Source organism: Gobio gobio (genome assembly GCF_949357685.1).
Source record: "Gobio gobio genome assembly, chromosome: 25".
Lineage (NCBI taxonomy): Eukaryota > Metazoa > Chordata > Actinopteri > Cypriniformes > Gobionidae > Gobio > Gobio gobio.
In genome coordinates, this window is record NC_137121.1 from 26,963,669 (window position 1) to 26,984,123 (window position 20,455).

At 39.7% G+C, this 20,455-nt stretch overlaps 1 protein-coding gene across 2 annotated transcripts in view; it reads left to right on the forward strand.

Annotated features, from left to right (window-relative positions):
- The window catches only part of znf469 (zinc finger protein 469), a 463,873-nt gene that overhangs the window by 305,898 nt on the left and 137,520 nt on the right, over nt 1–20,455 (forward strand). For both annotated transcript variants that reach the window (XM_079809305.1, XM_079809306.1), the window contains exon 4: nt 2,665–2,747. The gene's annotated coding sequence lies outside the window, so the exon portion shown is untranslated. The remainder of the gene's footprint in view (nt 1–2,664; nt 2,748–20,455) is intronic.

Genomic DNA, 20,455 nt, shown 5'->3' on the forward strand with positions numbered 1-20,455 from the left:
TTGCATTTAATATTCACAGATGCTAACAGATTAAACTTAGCCTATACAATCAGCGGCTGAATCCGTTGCTCTGAACAGAACATGAACAGCTTTCCATGAGGAGAATTATTCCAGGTTTATTCCTCAATGCGTCTCAAAACGATGTAGCTGAAGTATAGCACTACTTGATGTGTTTATTTGAGTTGATGTGTGGGCGTTGACGCATGGATCGCCAAATTTGAATCTCTACAGAGCACGCGCTCCGTGGGCGTGGTCGCATTAGCGGATAATGAGACACTCGCAGACGACTGACATCTCTCTGCTTTCAACCAGATTACATAAACGGAGAATATTTGTTTTCGATTTGGTTTACATTGTTTAAAACCTGACATTTCAATATTTCTTTTGACATATGTCTCATGTTTGTGAGACAAGTATTCACTAAGCTAGAGGTCCTTTTCTGAAGACTATCTGAATGAACGTCTTTGAGAGAGAGGCTGCAGATCGCGCATCATGTTTGTTTTAGTGTTCATTAATGTTTATTTCATGCTTATCAATGAACTACAAGGAAGAGATGATCGGTTCACAAGCAGCTTTAACTGAGGCGCTACAGCGAACACGACACATTAAAGAGCCACAAAACGGTATTTATTGTTAAAAATGTAAAAAAAAAAAGGACAATTTCAAAGTTGAGACTTTGTTTCATATCAATAGTAACTTGCTCTGTCTCATCTGTCGGCGTGTTGATGTGACACTAGGCTCTTTTACAATAAACACCTTAATCTGTCCAAAACAGACCAAATAAATCTTGTATAAACAGTCTTGCGTGTATGACATTTTATGTTGCTGCAGGATTCATATTTTCATATATTCGTCGTCTTTGCTCCGTGATGTATTTTCTCTACGTGAGAACGTGTGTGGTGTGAGAGCGCCATGGCTTGTCGGACATAGCAACAGTAACTAAAGGGGGCGGGTCTTTGCGAACGATCAATTACAAACCGTTCTCAGCCCAGACTTCTCAGTACGGTTGGCTAACCTTGCCGAATCTGCCACTAGGAATTGGCCACTTGTCTGTTGCCTAACTATCAGTTTCTCTGTAGCTGGCTAAGCACAGTATTTGAGCGACATGTAAATAGGCCTGTCGCGATAGTCAATAAATCAATTAATCGCACGATTAAAAAGAATTTTTCCGGCCATGATAATTTCCACTGGCATGCTTGTTTGTTTTCCTCGTCTCTCTCTCTCTTGCTGACTGCGCGCGCGCCTCGTCCGTTTGGGGAGGTGTTTACATAGAGATGGGTGTTTATACTCGACACGCAAACTGGGTGCCGGCGTGATGAGACGTCATGCTCGGCCAGATTCACCTGGAGCTCGTGCTTCTTCGGTAGCGGAGCCGCGCGCAAAGTTACAAAATTTGACGTGCACACCGCCAAGCAAAATGGGGTCTCGCGCACTCAACACGCACTACTGCCCGCTCCGTGTTGACGCCATTTTTGCTGCGCGCACCCTCGTGCACGTGCGGACGCGTCGAGTTTAAACAAGGCTTAAAGCTACACTGAAGTTGACAGTTTGATAAATGCAAGTTAATTCTTCAGCTTAATCTTTGTGTGCTTCAAGTTCAATCTTTGTGTGCTAAAAAGGCACATAAGTTCCTGTAGAGATAGCAATACATATTCTCCTTTTTTTGCCAAATAAATGAAAAGCATGTCATCAATGTCTTCTCTCTTGCTGTATCAAAATCTCACCTAGCTTTCCTCAGAGATGGTCCCAATAATGTGCTTAAAGTCAAGTCAAATTCAGTTTGTGCATGATTACATGATATAACAATTTTTTTTTATACTGTATCCTAAAATGTGGATAATTAAGCTAAATATCATATACTGAAGTACATTTCTGGAGTGTTAACGATTAAAAGAAAAAACAACAACAAGAACGACCATAACCGAAAACCGTGATATGAACCGTGGGTTTTGTGAACCGTGCCACCCCTAATATGCACCTAAAACACAATCATCCGTTGCAGTTTTCATCCATTTTTTTTGGGTATTTTTTCAAGTTCATTTTTTGTTAAGACTGAGAGTCCATTGCTTTTATTGTTTTTGGTTGTTTTGTTCATTTATTGTGGATATTTAAAATGTTTCCCATTTTCAGTGTTAAATAGTCTTTAGAAATAAAAGTTTATTGATCTTTGAAAAGGTGTACCTGCATTATTATGTCATTATCATTATTTTAGATGAAAATTTTCTCAGAAGGACAATATTATCGTTTATCGCAATAATTTCTTGGCCAATTTATCGTCCAGCAAAATCTGTTATCGTGACAGGCCTACATGTAAACAAATTAATAATACAATTAAAAGAAATATCTGATCATCCTCCATAACACGGTCTGTAAACTTGGCTTTCCAATGCAACGACGTATGCATTTATATTACATTCCAATGAGCTCCATTATCAGCTCCAAAGTGGAAAATGATACCATATCCTTTCCGGCTTGGCCAGTGTGGCCTAACGGTGGAAAAGCACCTATAGAGTATTTAATCTGTAAGCGCTAATTAAGATTTACCGATCAAAGTTGTAATCTTTTCCATTTTTTGGCAATCTGTCTCAAAGTACTGCTGTTATAATGTCCAAATGATTAATGAAGGAAAATATAAATTTTAAGTTCTTTTTTTCTCTGTTTAAGGAGACGCTCATGGTCCTTTTCATTCGGATCTGGCCTGCAGATCGCAACGGACTGGACATCTGGAGAGCCGGCAGGATTCCCAGGTGGGCTGATCCATCTGTCTGGCATTGGTCTGATAAATAAAGATTATGTGTTTTACATTTATTTACATATTTTGTTCCGGCCATGGCAAGTTCAAAGGATCTCATTTTATGATGCAGGCTGGAGCCACTGTAGGAATTAACCCTTCAGATACTGCCATGAAATGTATGTAGCTCAATATAATGGTTATTGGTGGAGGTTTTTTTTTTTTTTGCTTCAGGAGGAATTTGGTAATTTGAAGAACTAGGTGTGCCTCTTAAATGTATAATTAAGGAATACATTACCAATGTAACTCTAACCAGGGCCTGAAATTAACACCCGACCACGCGCCAAATGCAGGAGAATTTTGCAATTGGCGGGTAACACTGTCAATCTACCTGCCACATTGGCAGGTAGCCAATGAGAATTGAGTGATTCATTGGGCAGTTTGAGAGGATGCGACTACGTTCATGCGATCGGAAAGAAGATGAGGCCCTTCTCTGTTGGATGTGCGAGTATTAACCCTCTGGGGTTCTTCATTTATGGGTCACACTCGGGACCTTCGGGTCAAAAATGACCTGGAGGGCGGGATTAAGATAAAAAATATTTGAGTAAAATCAATTAAATATATTTTTGTTCAATTAGATTTTTTCTTTTCTTTTTTGGTGTTTTGAGATAATTTTATGATTAATAATTAATATTTATGTAATAATTATGACCCATTTTTTCCCATTGAATATAAAAAAAAAAAAATAAAAAAAAAAAATATATATATATATATATATATATATATATATATATATATATATATATATATATATATATATATATATATATATATATATATATATATATATATATATATATATATATATATATATCGTCGCTGCCCGATGAAACTCACGTATGTCCAAAATGGTTACTTTTCAGGAAGTGAAAAAAACACTGTATTTCAAAAGCAGTTGAATGTAGCGTTGTCATACTTGGTACGGCATCTTTACATGTAACCATATTCTTGCCAGTGTAATGATATAATCCACATTTGACCAAAATTGAGTTTAAATGGACATACGTGCATATTTTACAGTAACGGTGGTCGATACGCGTTCTTCCGATCATTAATTAGAATGGCCAAGTCGCGTTTCATATTGACAGAGGAATACGCTCAGTTTATTAAATAGCCTACGTCTTAGTTTATTAAATACGCTTAGTTTATTTAATATTAATTATAAATGTATTAAATGTCTCTTGCAAACTATGAAAGGACAATGAATCAATACACTGACATGGTAATGCTAGACAGATACTTTGTTTGTACTGTCCTACCGTAATTTTGTCACTCCTAGACGTACGTCTGGCGTCAGGGGGGAAACGTTTACCTCGATGAAGGAAAGTCATTGTCTCACCAGGCTATGTTTATTTGGCAATGTATTGCAGAAAAGAAAAGTGAAAATGAAGATGCAGCTTCACGAGACCGGCGAGATGCTTCCACAGGGCGGGAGATATGCGGCATGATTGACAGCTTTGACATCAAATGGATATACCTGAAAATCAGATGACATGATTTCACAACTTTTCATTGGCCATTTAGATATGTGAAGCATACTGTATACGGAAATGAACCTGGACATTCAATCCGTCGAAAAATCTCAAAATCGGCAAAATGGACGTGGTTTTCGTCGGACAGCTACTATATATATATAATTTTTTAAATATTTTTATTAAAGCTGTATTTCATTTTAGAGTTAAGCCTAGGCCTCATGAAAGCATTTTTTTAAATGAGATCGGTGCCATCCGGTGGACACATTGAGCATTTTTATCACACAGTAGCAAATTTTTACCACTATAGTGGATCTTGCGTTTTATAAAAAAATCGTAGCTTCATCGAAATGGTCCGAAACATGGTGACTTTATTGGTACTTGGTATATGAACACCCCAAAAAATTGGGGACAGGATTTGAAAAGTCTAAGTGGACGTAAAAAAAATTGTCACATTCAGGACCTTTGGGTCAAAAATGACCCCCATAGGAAATTAATGGGAAATTTGTCTTTTTCTGCATACAATCTACAAATCAGCCAGGATGCAGAAAAAAAGGACTCAACAGTGAAGGGTTGAATCTCTAAAACATCAAGAGTGCAAAACAGACAAAAAAACTCTCTCACACACACACACTTATACACACACACACTTATACACACAAAAACACACGCACACACAAATTAACGCGTGCCATTCCAAAAGCTAATTGTGTTTTTGTGTATGTGTGTGTGCACTCTTGATGTTTTAGAGATTCACCCCTTCACTGTTGAGTCCTTTTTTTCTGCATCCTGGCTGATTTGTAGATTGTATGCACAAAAAAACTCTGTATTTTCATATTTTGCCAATTTCACAAAATTGTGAAATTTCCTATGGGGGTCATTTTTGACCCGAAGACCCTGAGTGTGACAATTTTTTTACGACCACTTAGACTTTTCAAATCATGTCCCCAATTTTTGTGTGTGTTCATATACCAAGTACCAATAAAGCCACCAAGTTCCATACCATTCCGATGAAGCTATGATTTTTTACATTGAAGAAAAAAAAATCGGGTCAGAAATGACCGAAGACCCCCAGAGGGTTAAACTGTTGGTGAGATGGGACGAGATAATAATGCAACGCTGGCGTAGGCTACAGTACAACGACAGTTGCACAGATGTGTGTGCGCTGTGTGCATGTGCATGTTTGTAGTTGGGAAGCGGTGACAAAATGTCCGGTATGCGGTAACTTTACCAGTAATAATAATATTAATTTAGTTCGGTTTAACTGTTCCTGAACATTACTAAATCAGCCATTAACACAGCTGTGTGTGATGTGTTCACATACGAGCTGCGGTAGGTCAATACAGGGTTCCCACACTTCTTGGAAGTACTTGAAAATTCTTGAATGTCAGACTGATTCAAGGCCTGGAAAGTACTTGAAACAAACATAAGTCCTTGAAAGTGCTTGAATTAACAAAAATTGGCCTTCATGCGCTGCCAAAGCCAGAAAAAAACAGCATTACGGGAGGAAGCTATTTCAATATATTTCTTCTGTTCCATAAGCGCCATCTACTGTCAAAAGCCCTATTCGGACGGTAACTGTTTCTGGTGGGGTCGTAAGGTATTTTCATCATTGACAGGGGTCAGTGTCAGTGTTTTATTGCCGCCCGAATCCAGAATGTCAGTGTTTTTCTCCCACCACCCGCGTAAAAAAATCCCTGGCTGATTTACCTACTGTTTTTAGACAAACACCAAGGACATGTGGTGATTTAATTGCCGTCCGAATCCACATCTCTGAGTTTTCAAGATGAGATCACTTCAAAATTCTCTGTTTATATCCTTTTTGACCACTGCAGGCCACCGTACGGTTGAATTACTTTGCTGTAATTTGGATGCATTTTAAAACATTTGTCCATATCTTTTCATTTAATTGGAAAATTCAAGTATACAATATTATCTCTATATTTTGATGTTTTAATTAAGTAATGATTTATAAAAAAGAAAATTAGGAATAAGGAATAAAAGCAGGAATAAGAGAGCTGCAAACTGCATCTTGTACACCAGCCTCTTTCCTCATTTGATTTTGTCAAATTTGAATTTTTCCCTCATTGGAAATTGTATTTTAGTTGTCAGTATATGCCTTAGCGTTACTGCATTAATGATAGACACAGGTACAGTAGGTATTTGATATATTGGCAGTAACACACCCACCTTTGTCGTATTTATTGTGCTTGATTTAAAATAAAAGGTGCTTTAAAAAGTCCTTGAAAGTCCTTGAATCTGGTGTTCATGAAAGAGTGGGAACCCTGTCTACATCTGTGGACTCAGATTAGCAGCAGTCAGTATGACTGTCTGTGACACGGACATCAATGAATAAAAATATTTTAAAAAATGTATATTATAAGAGTCATTATTACTTATATTGATTTCGTTAATAACTTGAAAGCACTTAAATGTGTATTCTTACAAGTTAAAGAACAATGTTTGTGGGACAAGTAGATTTTTGAAGGGGCAAGTGAAAGTGAATTTTACTAGACAGATTAAAACATCAATAACAAAAAACTAGGGAATCAACAAAATGCAAGAATGTTTAATTTAATTTATAGATCAAATGTAAGAATATAAACTGAAAGCTGAAGCATAACCTATATTTAATAAGATTATGGGGAAAATGCCCTTTATAAAAGGTAAAAATATCGAAGATATGCATATTTAAATATGTCAAAGCTGATTGAACACTGTTGAGAATATTTCAGAATAAATTATAAAAAAAAAAAAAAATCCGGACAAGCACGTGAACAGGTGTAATGTCGGGGAGAAAAAAAAAGTGGCTGGTAAAAAGTCACTGTGGCAGGTGGTCAAAAAAGTCAAATCAATTGACAAAAAAAAATTGACATTTAAAACTGTTTATTTAATTAATGTCAAAAAACCTAGTTACATGTAACCAAATATATTAATGTTATTAACTGTTTTTTTAGTAGTTAAATGTAACAACTAATTATTTTTATAAAATTCAGTTGATTTGCAAATTTTAAATAGTGTTTTAAATGTCTATTTGTGTATTTGTCAGTTTTTTTAATCAATAAATGTATTATTTGTTTTTAATTTTACTTTTAAATAGTACTCCTAGTTCTCATTATGACTGAAGCCCTATCCGAAATGTATAAAACATCCAGTTTTTTATTTAAATACTTTTTTTTTATTATTGTAGAACAATATTTAGGGTTCAGTTTAAAGTTGCCATTGTTGTTTGTATTTTTTAATGCTAAAAAGTTGAATTTGCCTTGATTGAACCTGGAATAGGGGACCTTTTTTCCCTTAAAAGCCTTGGGATACAAAATGTTCAGTAGTTAATAAAGACTAGTTGAGAGATACGGTGAACACACCCTCGTAAGTTCATCAAAGAGCGAGGCCAAAGGTTAAGCTGTGCGACTAACAGAGACTCTGCTGACAGACCGACGACGACGTCAGTGACAGGACTGTTATTACTGTATTATTACAGCATTATCACTATGTATTAACATCACACACATCACTGTCTGCAAAAAAAGGACCTTTTTTATTGTGTCATTGAATGTTTGCAGATCTTAATCACACACGTCTGAATTGCATTCACATCTTCGCGCTCCTATAAAGCACAATCTGTCTCCCATATGTCAGATATGTTAAGTTATCTGCTGCGATCCATCTTCTCTTCAAAGTGAAGCTTTGTGTTTGAGGAATTCACTGGCTGAAGTGAAAAATGTCTATTAATAAGCCGTGCCCTGTTGGGGACCCTATTTCAGCAAAAATATGTCATGTCTAGTTAGGGTGTCGCTGACTTGTCTATGTGAAAACAGGCTTCAAAGCAGGACACAAGCATCAAACTTAAGAAAACAGGCTTTCTGCTGGGCACATCACCCTTGTGGCTTGGGAAGAAAATAAAATGTGTGCTGTTTTGGGGGAGCTGAAGAGGCTGAAAGCATGTATATTCATGTTGACAGTCTGAGAAATATTTAAATGAGGGTTAGAGGTTAAATGATTGTAACTTCAAGGGCAGAGATTTGTGCTGGCATGGGATTTGAGAGAAGTCTTCAGGGGAATACACCTAAAATTGCGCCGTGATGGTCGACACATGGATGTTCACACTTGGCATGTTTGGTTCAATTAAAACGAATCCTGGTGCGATTGCTCTGTTAGTGCGGTTCATTTGAATAAGTGTGAACGCTGACATCCGAACTCTGGTACGCACCAAACAAGCTCTGCAACAAACTCTGGTGCTGTTCGAATGAAATATGAACCAACTTCGGACAAAAGACATGTAAACGAACCAAAAACGGAACATGATGTCACAAGATGCAACCCTAAAAAAACGGAATCCTCAAAAATACCATCATGATGTTGCCCATCACAGTTCGGTACTAACCCTAAACCAAACCTTAATCCTAACTCTATAATAAGTACATGTAGTTACTTAATGTTACTCAGTACTTACATTTATAATTACAAGGTAACAAAGACACCTTAAAATAAAGTGTAAGCAAATAAAGAGTAACTTTATTTCAAGTGGCGTAGTTACACATGCACTTACTATGGTAATAACAGTAAAAAAAAAAAAAACGATCAGTGTTGGGGGTAACGCATTACAAGTAACTTTTTGTTAAGGTATCAGATTACTTTTTCAAGTAACTATTGAAGTAGCACATTACTTTTAAAATGTACAACAAAATATCTGAGTCATTTTTTTAAATAAGTAATGCAAGTTACTTTGTTTTCCTATTTATTGACTGACAGCTCTTACACACAATGACTGCAGAGTTGTTGTGTGTGAAAATGATGTTTGTTGTAGTTCTAGACTAAATGTGAGCATGCATTTACTCATCTCACTTGCCCAAATTCAGTATCAGTATTCCTCAAACTGCATTGAAATGCAAAATCAGAATAGCATGCAAACCTCCAATAATTAAATGTTAAATAAAACTAATATTTTTATGAATTTAATCTCACTTTATGGACCAATGTACTTGCTACTGACCTTCGATGATTCAGTTAAACCATAAGCAAAAATTACATTTTGTTTTTATTGGCGAAGTAAGTGTTAAACCTGCTGAAAGATGGTTTGGGATGCGCCTTCTACTGTGCACGCGTGAATTTGCACATCCTTTCAGCCTGAGGCTTATTATTTAAATTTCGGTGTGAAATGGTCTTTAAATTTGCCCAAAAATAGAACTTTTTTCTTATAAAAAAACAAAACAAAAAACGGGCCCAGGTGAGAAAACGTAATGCAAAAGTAACGTGTCCCATTACTTTTCTTAAAAAGTAACTAAGTAACGCAATTAGTTACATTTTAAGGGAGTGTGGCAATGTTGCAATGCATTACTTTTCAAAGTAACTTTCCCCAACACTATGACGTTGCCCATCACAGTTCAGTCCAGGCTTCAGAACCGCGTCTCCTCGCAGCAGATCTTCGTTTGTGTGTGTAACGGAGGGATTCCTGCCACTGTTTTGACTCCTTTACATATTTTATAAGCTCTTCACAAGTTTTCTGCTAGTCATAATATCATATGTAGGTTACACATACAACGAGCAAATTATCCCAGATTATCCCCAAATTATCCCCAAATATCATTGTTTTGGAAGTTCGGTGAGTTCCGACGCGAAATATACATAATTTAAAGCCGACCAATCAGGATGTGAACACAACCATGTGCCTTTAGGTTCTGTATCTTTAGTTTCAGTGTTAAAATGCCAATGTGAACGCTAAGTGGACTAGGACTAAATGTTGTTGTTTTTTGGTCCTGACCAAACGAACCAAGTGAACCGAACTACAAGTGTGAAAACACCCATAGTGTTAATGACTATGTATGATGCAAAAAAGTTTTTGTGTTTTTGTAGCGTTTTGTTAATTTCACCTGTTTATTCACTGTTCAGCTTCAGCTCATGCAACTCAATCAGATCGCTAACCCACAATATTGACTGTAATTTGATAATACACATTGAAATATAGATTTCCCATTGGCTTTTGGGTTGTGGCAGAGAAAAAGCTCTGTGACCAACAAAATGGCACTATAAAATGAGGATTTTTGTCAGTAAATTTGTTGACGGGATCCACCACTGGATTGGATTTTAAAAAGTGAGTCTATGATATTATAAGTAGTGCACAAATGGTACCTGAAATCGTGTAACTTTATTTTTTTTATTGATTTAAAAATTTTCGGCCGGCGGTTGAATTCATATTGCCTTTAAAGCACCTCAGACTCGTTTCTTGAACTCTCTCAAGGGATTGATAGACATACAACCATGTTCAAGTTACAGAACTTTAACCTTCATCATTCCAGCCTTGTATAAACAGCCTCTGAGGCGTTTACTTGTGTTTCTGACTACCTAGAGGCCTGTATTCTGAGCTGCGGTAGTTATTGACTGCTCCATTATATATGCTGTCTTGAGGTTTAATCTAGTCATGCAGTACATGAGGGAAAACCCACCACTCAGTGTCATGCTGAGTGAGATATTTGTCTTTCACCACTTAAAATCCCTCCCCTCCTCCCCTTCTTAAGGGTTATTGACAGGCCTAGAACTGGCTCCAGGGTGAGTGGAGGGGCATGGAGGGGGCGGGACCCTAGTATTGAGTGACCGCCTACAGTTATTGCATTTACTGACAGATAGATCGTGTCATTAGTTCTCCATGGAAGGAGGTGGAAATCCATCTAAATGCTTTTATGCAGCACTTGAAACATGACTCTGTATTATTCCGCAGGAAGAACGTCAACGGAAAACTCATATACCTCAGACATGCTGTTTAGGTATTCATGCAGAACTAAAGGGTCTGATATTAGATCAGTGGAATAACTGACAGTGACCTGATTATGTCTGTCATTAGTTAGCTAGTATGTATTTTTCAGGTTTGATGGATCCTGTCAACAAGAGAATTGTCTGTTTTCATTTAGTTTACCCTAATGTATATTTACACGATAAGCTAAGGGTGGATGCACTCTATATTGAGTCAAATCAATGCTAAAGGCTATTTTAGGCACTGTGTAGTGTATTGAGACTTTGACTAGCAGAATCAAGTCTGGTCCTCATTTTAGCATATTCTGGTAAAGAACCACCCATTTTGATGCATTTAAGGAAACCCATCAAAGTTTTTTTTGTTTTTATTTCAAGGTGGGTTTGAAAAGATTGTATACCACATTAACTGCTATGGAAGAAGAAAAAATTAGGTCGATAAGAATTTTTGGGGAACTTCGTTTGGTAATGCTTGATTTTAAGGTGATATAGTTACAAATTATGTGTACTTGCTATAGTAATAATATTAAATTATGCATAAATATTAGCAAATATCCCTAATCCTAGCTTTAACCCTATAGTAAGTACGTGTAGTTAATAAATATTACTCAGCATATTTGTCTAATTACACTGTAACAACGTCAACTTAAAATAAAGTGTAACCTTTAACCTTGTTACACACACACACACACACACACACACACACACTTACTAAGGTAATAACAGTAAATTATGCATAAGTACATGCAACTAACCTAAAGCAAACCAAACCCTATACTTACCTGTATAGTAAAGTAAATGTGATTAATTATTACTACTTAGTGCTTATTTGTGTAATTACACGGTAAAAACAGTACATTAAAACTTTTTTTAAATAATTATGTTATAGCATAATGTTACAAAAGATTTGTATTTAAAATTAATGCTGTTCTTTTGAACTTTCTATTCATCAAAGAGCCATGGTTAAAAAAAAATTAAGCAGCACACTTTCAAAATTGAAAATATTAAGAAATGTTTTTTGAGCATCAAATCAGCATGTTAGATTGATTTCTGAGGGATCATGTGACACTTTAATCATAGAAATAAATTACCTTTGAAAATGTATTTACAGAAAACAGTAATAATATTTTGTAATATAACAGAATTTTCAAATCATATAAATTGTAACAGTATTTTACATCATTACTGTTTTTACTGTATTTTTAGTCAAATAAATTCAGCCTTGGTGAGCATTAGAGATTTTTTCCCAAAACAAAAAAATTTGTTTGCCAAAAGCTTGGCTATATTTCACTATGGCTCATATTTAGGGGTAGATTTTGAAACAAAGTTAAAGGTTCAGGGAAGAAGGAGGCAAACGTTCAACACAACTTTAATCACACAAAATAAACATAGACAACAAAATGAAAGTAAAGCGGCAGCCCCTCACTGAAAACTGCAACATAAAGTCCAGGCCTGGTCCTCTCTCATCTTCCACTTCGCTCCTCCTCTTATCCTTCCGGAGCTCCTCCCTGGGACTCGAGACCGGTGTGTCGCACGGGTGATGCTCATTAACCCTCGTGTGACTCGTGTTCTGTTCCCACGCCTCTCGCCCCCGCCCTGCATTGTACTTATTTTTTGATATAAGTACTTAGTAGTTAAGGTCACATAATATAAAATGGGACCCTGCATTTAAATGAAAGATGGCCAACACTTTGGCCACTGGTTCAACTTTGAGATCACACTTTATAATAAACATAACTAGAGTCCCAGTACATTGTATTCAGTCCTTGTGAATAGTTTTACTTTTATAGTATTACAGCATGAACTGTCACCTTAAACCGAACTTTTCTGCTTCCACTCATCAGCATGTTCTAACACTCTTTTCCTCAAAGATGGCGGCAAAGTCAATTGAAGTAATTGAAGACACATTGAATGCCTCGAAGGAAAGTCATATCTTTTAAAGTCTGTTATTAAAAAGGTGAGGAATGGTAGAGCAATTTTGATTATGGACAAAACTGGCTGTCCAACAGAGCTCAGGACACCATGTCCTTGCGAAAAGAGCTGTGATATCGTAGTAAAAGTATCTATAATAGTTCAATTTAGTGTTATTATGTTTTAGTCCGATATTGCTATAGGAACTGTGCAGTGTCAATGACACGTACATTTAATAAATCTACCTGGAATGGATGAAGGTGATGATGATAGCTTTTGTTGAAAAGACATCAGTTGTAAGCCAGTACTTGTACGTTCAATTTTATTGTGTTTTTATTTTTGGTTCATGGTTAAAAACATGTGTTGGCAACCTGTCACCAACACCAACATCAAGCAACAATCAATAAAAATATATAAATATATATATATATGTATATATATATATATATTTTTTGTGCCTTTTTTCCATGACAAGAAACATTTATTTAGTCACTTACTATCACTTGGTAGCTTCATCCACAGGGACATCTCACTGGTCCAACATCCTGTTTACATATCCATATTTTACAATATTATATTATATTATATATTATATATTATATTATTTAGCATCATTAACCCTTTCCCTGGCAAACACGGAATTTTCCGGGTTTCTGTGTTTTCACTGTTATAGGCTAGTACTGAATCTCCTGATCAAAACACAGGCGAAGAAGAAGCAAAAAAAACCAAGCGATCATATGGAAGCAGATGCATATGTAAAATAACGGGATCATCAACATTCAACATCATATAAATCCAAACTGCCTAATGTTACTGAATGAAATGTCGACCCAGGAAGAGCTCTAGGACTGTGCAAGCATTAGGGTTAGACACAATCTACTCCATCTGTGTTTGATCATCACTCTCTGATCTGATCTGGATGTAGTCTCTGACAAAAACAGCTTTTTTGTTCAAAATGTTGCTTTTTTTTAATGAAACTTTTCCCACATTTAAGTGTTGATAAAAAAGGAATGCATGAAGCTAGAATAAAAATTGGGGTCTGCTCTTTCTTTTGGCATGCTCAGATAATCATACAACAAAATATTCTATGGGCCATTACATTTTTGTGAAAATGATCAAAAACCCTGTCGGTGGCTAGCAACTTTTTTTTTTTTAAACGCTGGCTTGGAAAGAGCTAAGATATCGTTTTTTCATTTATATTTTGAAATTGATTTTTAAAAATATATATTTTCAATTTTAAAGTTTTAGTAATTTTGTTGTTTTTATACAGTTTTTAGATTCGTAAAAAAATATATGTATAAAAAAGCAACTAATTAATCACATTTTTTTCTGTAATTAATCGTGATTAATCGCAAGTTTTTAATATTTTACGTTTTTAATATTTTCATGTTGTAATAATTTCAGTTACTCTCCAAATTAATGTAGAAACAATTTAAAGACAGTATATTTTAAATATGTGTCGTAATGGCATCTTTTTATGAATGAAGGCCAGTATCACTGATACTAATGTCTCTATGAAACATTAATGACGTTACATTACAGTAAAACTGAAAGCTGCCAATTTCAACATTTATTAGGCTTTAAAAAGCAACTTTTAATTTAAGTGAACTTAAAACAATCTTTACATAAACCCAAAATAATAAATGTTATTTTTACCTGTGGTCTTCCCTGTTAGAAATGTAATAGTTATCAAACACCTTTCTTAACTGCATAAATAATAAATGAAATATAGATTAATCCTCATTAAAGCTACAATTTTCTCTGTTCCCGTTGTTCCTTGATGAACATTAATGACAGGCATCATCAGTGCTCCTGTCACTTTAAGAACAGCCACAGCCGAACATGACGCGGATTTCACACGCTGTCCCGCGCATCTCATTTCCTCACAACTCTTTAAGTTCATTTAAGACGTTATTTAACTAATTAAAAAAATTAATTTAGAAAAACTATGCAATCTACTGTTATCATAATGAAAGCGGTAATGTAAAGATAGTCTGTAGCATGCCACAGGTCACAACTATTAAATCAGTCTAAAGTTAACAGAAAACATTTTGTTTACTTACCATGGCTTAACTCTACCGTTGTTGTCACAATGTTGGCGCTAGCCTGCGGCAGCTAACTACTACCGCTTTTTGTAACACTTTACTCTTTTTACCTTGGCTTAGTCACTGAATTTCAGAGCACCAGGTAATGAAGCAGGTCTGTGTAGGTTCGCTACAGAGAGCAAGTATTTATAAGGCACATATAAAACACAGACAATGACTAGAAACGTACCAATTTATATTGTTTGTGCAATATTAAATGAATATGCAACTAAGCATCAACATAGTTCAACGAGTCTGTGTTTCCCGAAACCATAGTTTAAATGAACATTTGCAAACAGCATCGCAAAATTGTGTGGTTGGAACGACAGCTCTTGACCTTTCTGTCCTTCGGATGAGACGTTAAACCGAGGTCCTGACTCTTTGTGGTCATTAAAAATCCCAGGATGTCCTTCGATAAAGAGTAGGGGTGTAACCCCGGCATCCTTGCCAAATTTGCCCATTGGCCCCTGTCCATCATGGTCATCCCCATATACGATTGGCTTCATTCATCACTCTGTCTCCTTTCCACCATAAGCTGGTGTGTGGTGGGCGTTCTGGTGCAATATGGCTGCCGTCGCATCATCCAGGTGGATGCTGCACATGGTGGTGGTTAAAGAGATTCCCCCCTTCTATGGAAAGTGCTTTGAGTGCCTAGAAAAGCGCTATATAAATGTAACGAATTACATGTGGACTTAATAAATCCTTATCTTGAGCAAAATAAGCAAGCTGACATTCAGTACGATCATATACTGTATTTCGAATACATACATGTCATTTATGTCTTTTAGTTTGTCAAGAGATTTAAAGCACCTTTTTTGAACAGTGCGCATGTAGGCTACGTACGTGCCCTAGTAAGAACGAGCTTATTATTGAATCTGGAAATAAAGCAAAATAACGGAGAGAAAAAGGAGAATTACTCCTCAGATACCATGTACATAATTTATTGGAAAAATCTACCATGAATGCGATCTCAAACTCATTAATTAAAAGCAGTTCCCATTCAGTCGGTCACTCTCGACGCCACGTCGGAGTACCGACGAATAGGTATCTCGCTCGTGAGAGCCAATCTACTTCGAGTGTAACTAAACGAGCCAATGCACATTGGCATGCAATGATTGCACCAGGTGCTCATGCCACGCCGTGCGGGTATAAGTGAGACACAGGTGATTGCATCAAATCAACCTTTTGCTTCGGAGCCGAGTGGTGAATGGTTTGTCCTGAAATCACTCTCTACAAAGCGTGTGTTAACATTATAACGAGTCAAGCTCTTCGGTGGACTTCTCCTCGTTTGGTGTTGGAGTGACGGCACTGCAGCAGGGTTGATTTCTCTCTTTCTTTTTCTATTTTGAGCAAAAACAAAAGGCTGTTCTTACAGCTGGTTCGGTGCGCTGTTAAGAGCGCTGAAAAGCCGTTTTCACGGCTGGTAAGAGATCGCCTTCTATGAGAGAGAGAGAGCGCGCATGTCAGGCTGCACTTTTTCCCTGTCTGTGTCGCCGCGACTATTCCCCTGTGTGCTTCAGCACCGCGGAGAGCAGTTTCCCTAAAAGAGCTACACAGATAGAGCTTGCGTCTTTTTAAAGATGACATTCTATCTGTGTGTTTCTGGATGCGGTTGTTTCCTGTCCTCACTGACGGCCACGAACACTGTTTCACATGTCTGGGCGCATGCTGAGACTGTGTTCGTGGGTGGTCATGTTTTCTAATGAGAACATGACCACGTCGGCACGCCGGTCGCGACTCATCTTTCTCCGGGAAGCTTGAGTCCCCTTTGTTGTTGGCCAGCCGCCGCTCGTGTGTAAAAGCACAGCCGCGGGTCTGCTCGACACTCTGGGAGACCGCGGAGATCAGCGAGAGTTGCCGTCGGGGAAACCCGAATGGACCTCTCGCTTCTCTGCGTGCCGTTGAGTGCTAGGCTGTAGCACGGGTTGTCACGGCAACCCAGCGCTCACTCTGCGCTCTAGGTGCGCTGTCCCCTTGCCTATTTCTCGTTGTAGCGCCCTCCCTGGCAACAGGAGAGGTCTACTTCAGTGAAATAGCTGGGGTGACCTGAGGAGAGGAGGGCTTCTCCTTCGGGGAACCAACCCCCTAGGGCCCCTCCCCCTCTAGCGCACTGCAAGCTGTGCAGCTCTGGGTGGAATTGCTGGTCCTTCTTATGGGGGAACCTAGCATTTCATTCAGTGCTCCAGCTAAGGATCAGATGTCAATCGCTGCATCGGAGAGAGGGCTGTTGTGCTCTGGGAATGAGGATGATGCTGAGCCCACTGTAATGGTGTGTGCTTCGCTGAATCTGATTCAGAGTTAACAGCCATGCTTCCCGGGATCACTCCCGGATGTGCATGGAAAACTTGGCAGTGTGGCACTTCTTTGGATATGGAAAGCCAAAAGGGCCAAAACTGCATAAGTTTTTCCTCTCTCACTACCCTCAGGTGGGGTGGCTGTGCGCAGACCACCCCTGCCTGCACAAGGGTAGTTCTGAGTTGAGGTTGAGCTGTGCATGTTGATTAACCGTGATCAAAGTCATGGCGCAGGCCCTTGGCCAGACGATGTCCACCTCATGGTCCAGAAAAACCTCCTGGCTTGCCTTGCTGAGATGGTCGTCAAAGTACGCTTTCTCGATGCTCCCATCTCACAAGGTGGCCTTGGGCGACACTGTTGAGAACTGGGCCCAGCAGTTCTTCGTAGTCGGTAGCAGGCTGAGGCAATCAAGAGCCTCCCCCGACGTACCATCAGAGTGCCTCGTGGGCCGCCCCTCAGTCTGCTCGTCGCCAAATACTTGGCACAGCCTGCTCTACTGTGTCCTGCAGGAAGATGACGCTACCTGTCTCTGCTGCTGTTTAAGCGGTCGGTGAAACATCACCTCTGAGACGGGTGACCGGGAGATGGGCGGGGCTGCTCTTCCCCGGAGGAGGGCCGGGCAGAAAATCTTGAGTCAAAATCTGTTCTGCCACTGGTGTCACAACCAGTGGTACCCAAATTATCAAAAAAAAAAAAAAAAAAAAAAAAAGCAGTTCCTCCCATCTCTGGGTCCCAAGGGGGTTCGGAGAGCTGTGGACGGTCAAACGCCGGACCACACTCATCCTCCTCCTTCGCCAGTGGACAGTAGTGGACGGTTCGAGGACGCAACCTAGCCTTCTCACGTACCCTCTGCCCTCTCGTGGAATCAGGTAAGTGTGCACCGCACACTCACAACCGCGCTGCGGGCCGCCTCCACGAGACAGCCGCCCCAGCCTGGTACCTGCATTCCACCTCGCTGCCCCACGGTGGGTCCGCCAGTGGTCCCTATTGTCCCGCTTGCACGGTCTCTGCGAGCCTGGCTAGAGCTCCCCAGTCCGTCTCGCTGGCTCATTCGGACCATCAGGCTCGGCTATGCGATTCAGTTCGCCCGGCGCCCCCCCCCCAGGTTCAAGGGCGTCCACTTCACCTCGGTGAATGCCACAGATGCCCATGCCCTGCGTGCGGAGATCGCTGTCCTACTGGCGAAGGACGCGATAGAGCCGGTCCCTCCAGCCGATATGAAGACCTGCTTCTACAGCCCGTACTTCATTGTACCCAAGAAAACCGGTGGGTTACGGCCAATCTTGGACCTGCGAGTCCTGAATCGGAGCCTCCACAAGCTACCGTTCAAGATGCTCACGCAGAAACGCATTTCCGAATGCATCCGTCCCCAAGATTGGTTTGCAGCGATCAACCTGAAGGACGCGTACTTTCATGTCTCGATTCTTCCTCGACACAGGCCGTTTCTGCGCTTTGCGTTCGAGGGTCGAGCATATCAGTACAGAGTCCTGTCCCTGTCCCCCCGTGTCTTCACGAAAGTCACGGAGGGGGCCCTTGTGCCCCTGAGAGAACAGGGCGTTCGCATCCTCAACTATCTCGACGACTGGCTCATTCTAGCACAGTCCATCCAGGGATCAGTTGTGCGAACACAGGGACCTGGTGCTCAGACACCCTTGGGAGAGCCTTCCCGTCAATGGGACTGAGCCCCCTCTCTCCGTTGCGGGCTACGGCTCAGCATTGTACTCCACATAACTCCTTCGGGGTACGATGTGGGCTCCGCAGCGTCCCCTTCACTAGGGCACGCTTCCCAGTGTTATCCAATGAATCACTGAGCGGGTCTTGCGGAACGGCAGTGATGGACTTCCCGGTGTGAGCCCCGTCTCATCAGGTAAGAGAGCTCAGGTGGCTCACACAGGGCACTGGAAGGGGGCAGAGGCCATGGCGCTTTGGTAGGGATTCCTATTCGTCGGTACTCCGACGTGGCGTCGAGAGTGACCGACTGAATGGTAACGTCTCGTTTACGTATGTAACCCTCGTTCCCTGAAGGAGGGAACGGAGACGCCACGTCCCGTCGCCATGTCCTCTGTACCCTGCTGGGGTGCCTATCTACCTACTCGGCTCCTCAGCAAAAGGCTGATTTGATGCAATCACCTGTGTCTCATTTATACCCGCACGGCGTGGCATGAGCACCTGGTGCAATCATTGCATGCCAATGTGCATTGGCTCGTTTAGTTACACTCGAAGTAGATTGGCTCTCGCGAGCGAGATTCCTATTCGTCGGTACTCCGACGTGGCGTCTCCGTTCCCTCCTTCAGGGAACGAGGGTTACATACGTAACCGAGACGTTATTATTACTCCACCACCTGCGTGACATCATGAACACACTCCAGCCCGTTTAATAGCTTGCCGCCACAGATGTCGTCCACAACTGGTGCGATTTTCACAGTTCACGACGCAAGTAGGCAATTTTTTCTTGACAAGAAATTCTCTGATTGACCAAAGTCACAATGGTATGGAATGAACTTTCTAACCCCGTCATGCGCACTGCTAACTGCAAATTTTTCTGTGACATGAACCGTGAAGGGGTCTATAAGGATTTGCGAGAAAGAAACCGTCTTATTCAGCGAAAACATTGAGCTCGGCCATTACTCTGAGCGTGTGTGTGTATATATATATATATATATATATATATATATATATATATATATATATACAGTATATATTTATATATTTATATATATATACAGTATATATACAGTATATATATAGCGTTCCTGTGAGTGCGTCCGAACCATCAGCAGCCACTCACGCAGTGTTGTCATGACAACCGGTAAACAATATTCACTTCAGGAGCTTTACCTAATTATTAATATTATTTCTTATCATATTTCTTCCTTCCTTCCTTTAAATTTATATAGCTCTTTTCTAGGCACTCAAAGCGCTTTACATAGAAGGGGGGAATCTCATCATCCACCACCAATGTCCAGCATCCACCTGGATGATGTGACGGCAGCCATATTGCGCCAGAACACCCACCACACACCAGCTTATGGTGGAGAGGAGACAGAGTGATGATACCAATCGTATATATATATGGGGATTATAAGGAGGCCATGATGGACAGGGGCCAATGGTCAAATTTACCACGGATGCCGGGGTTACACCCCTACTCTTTATCG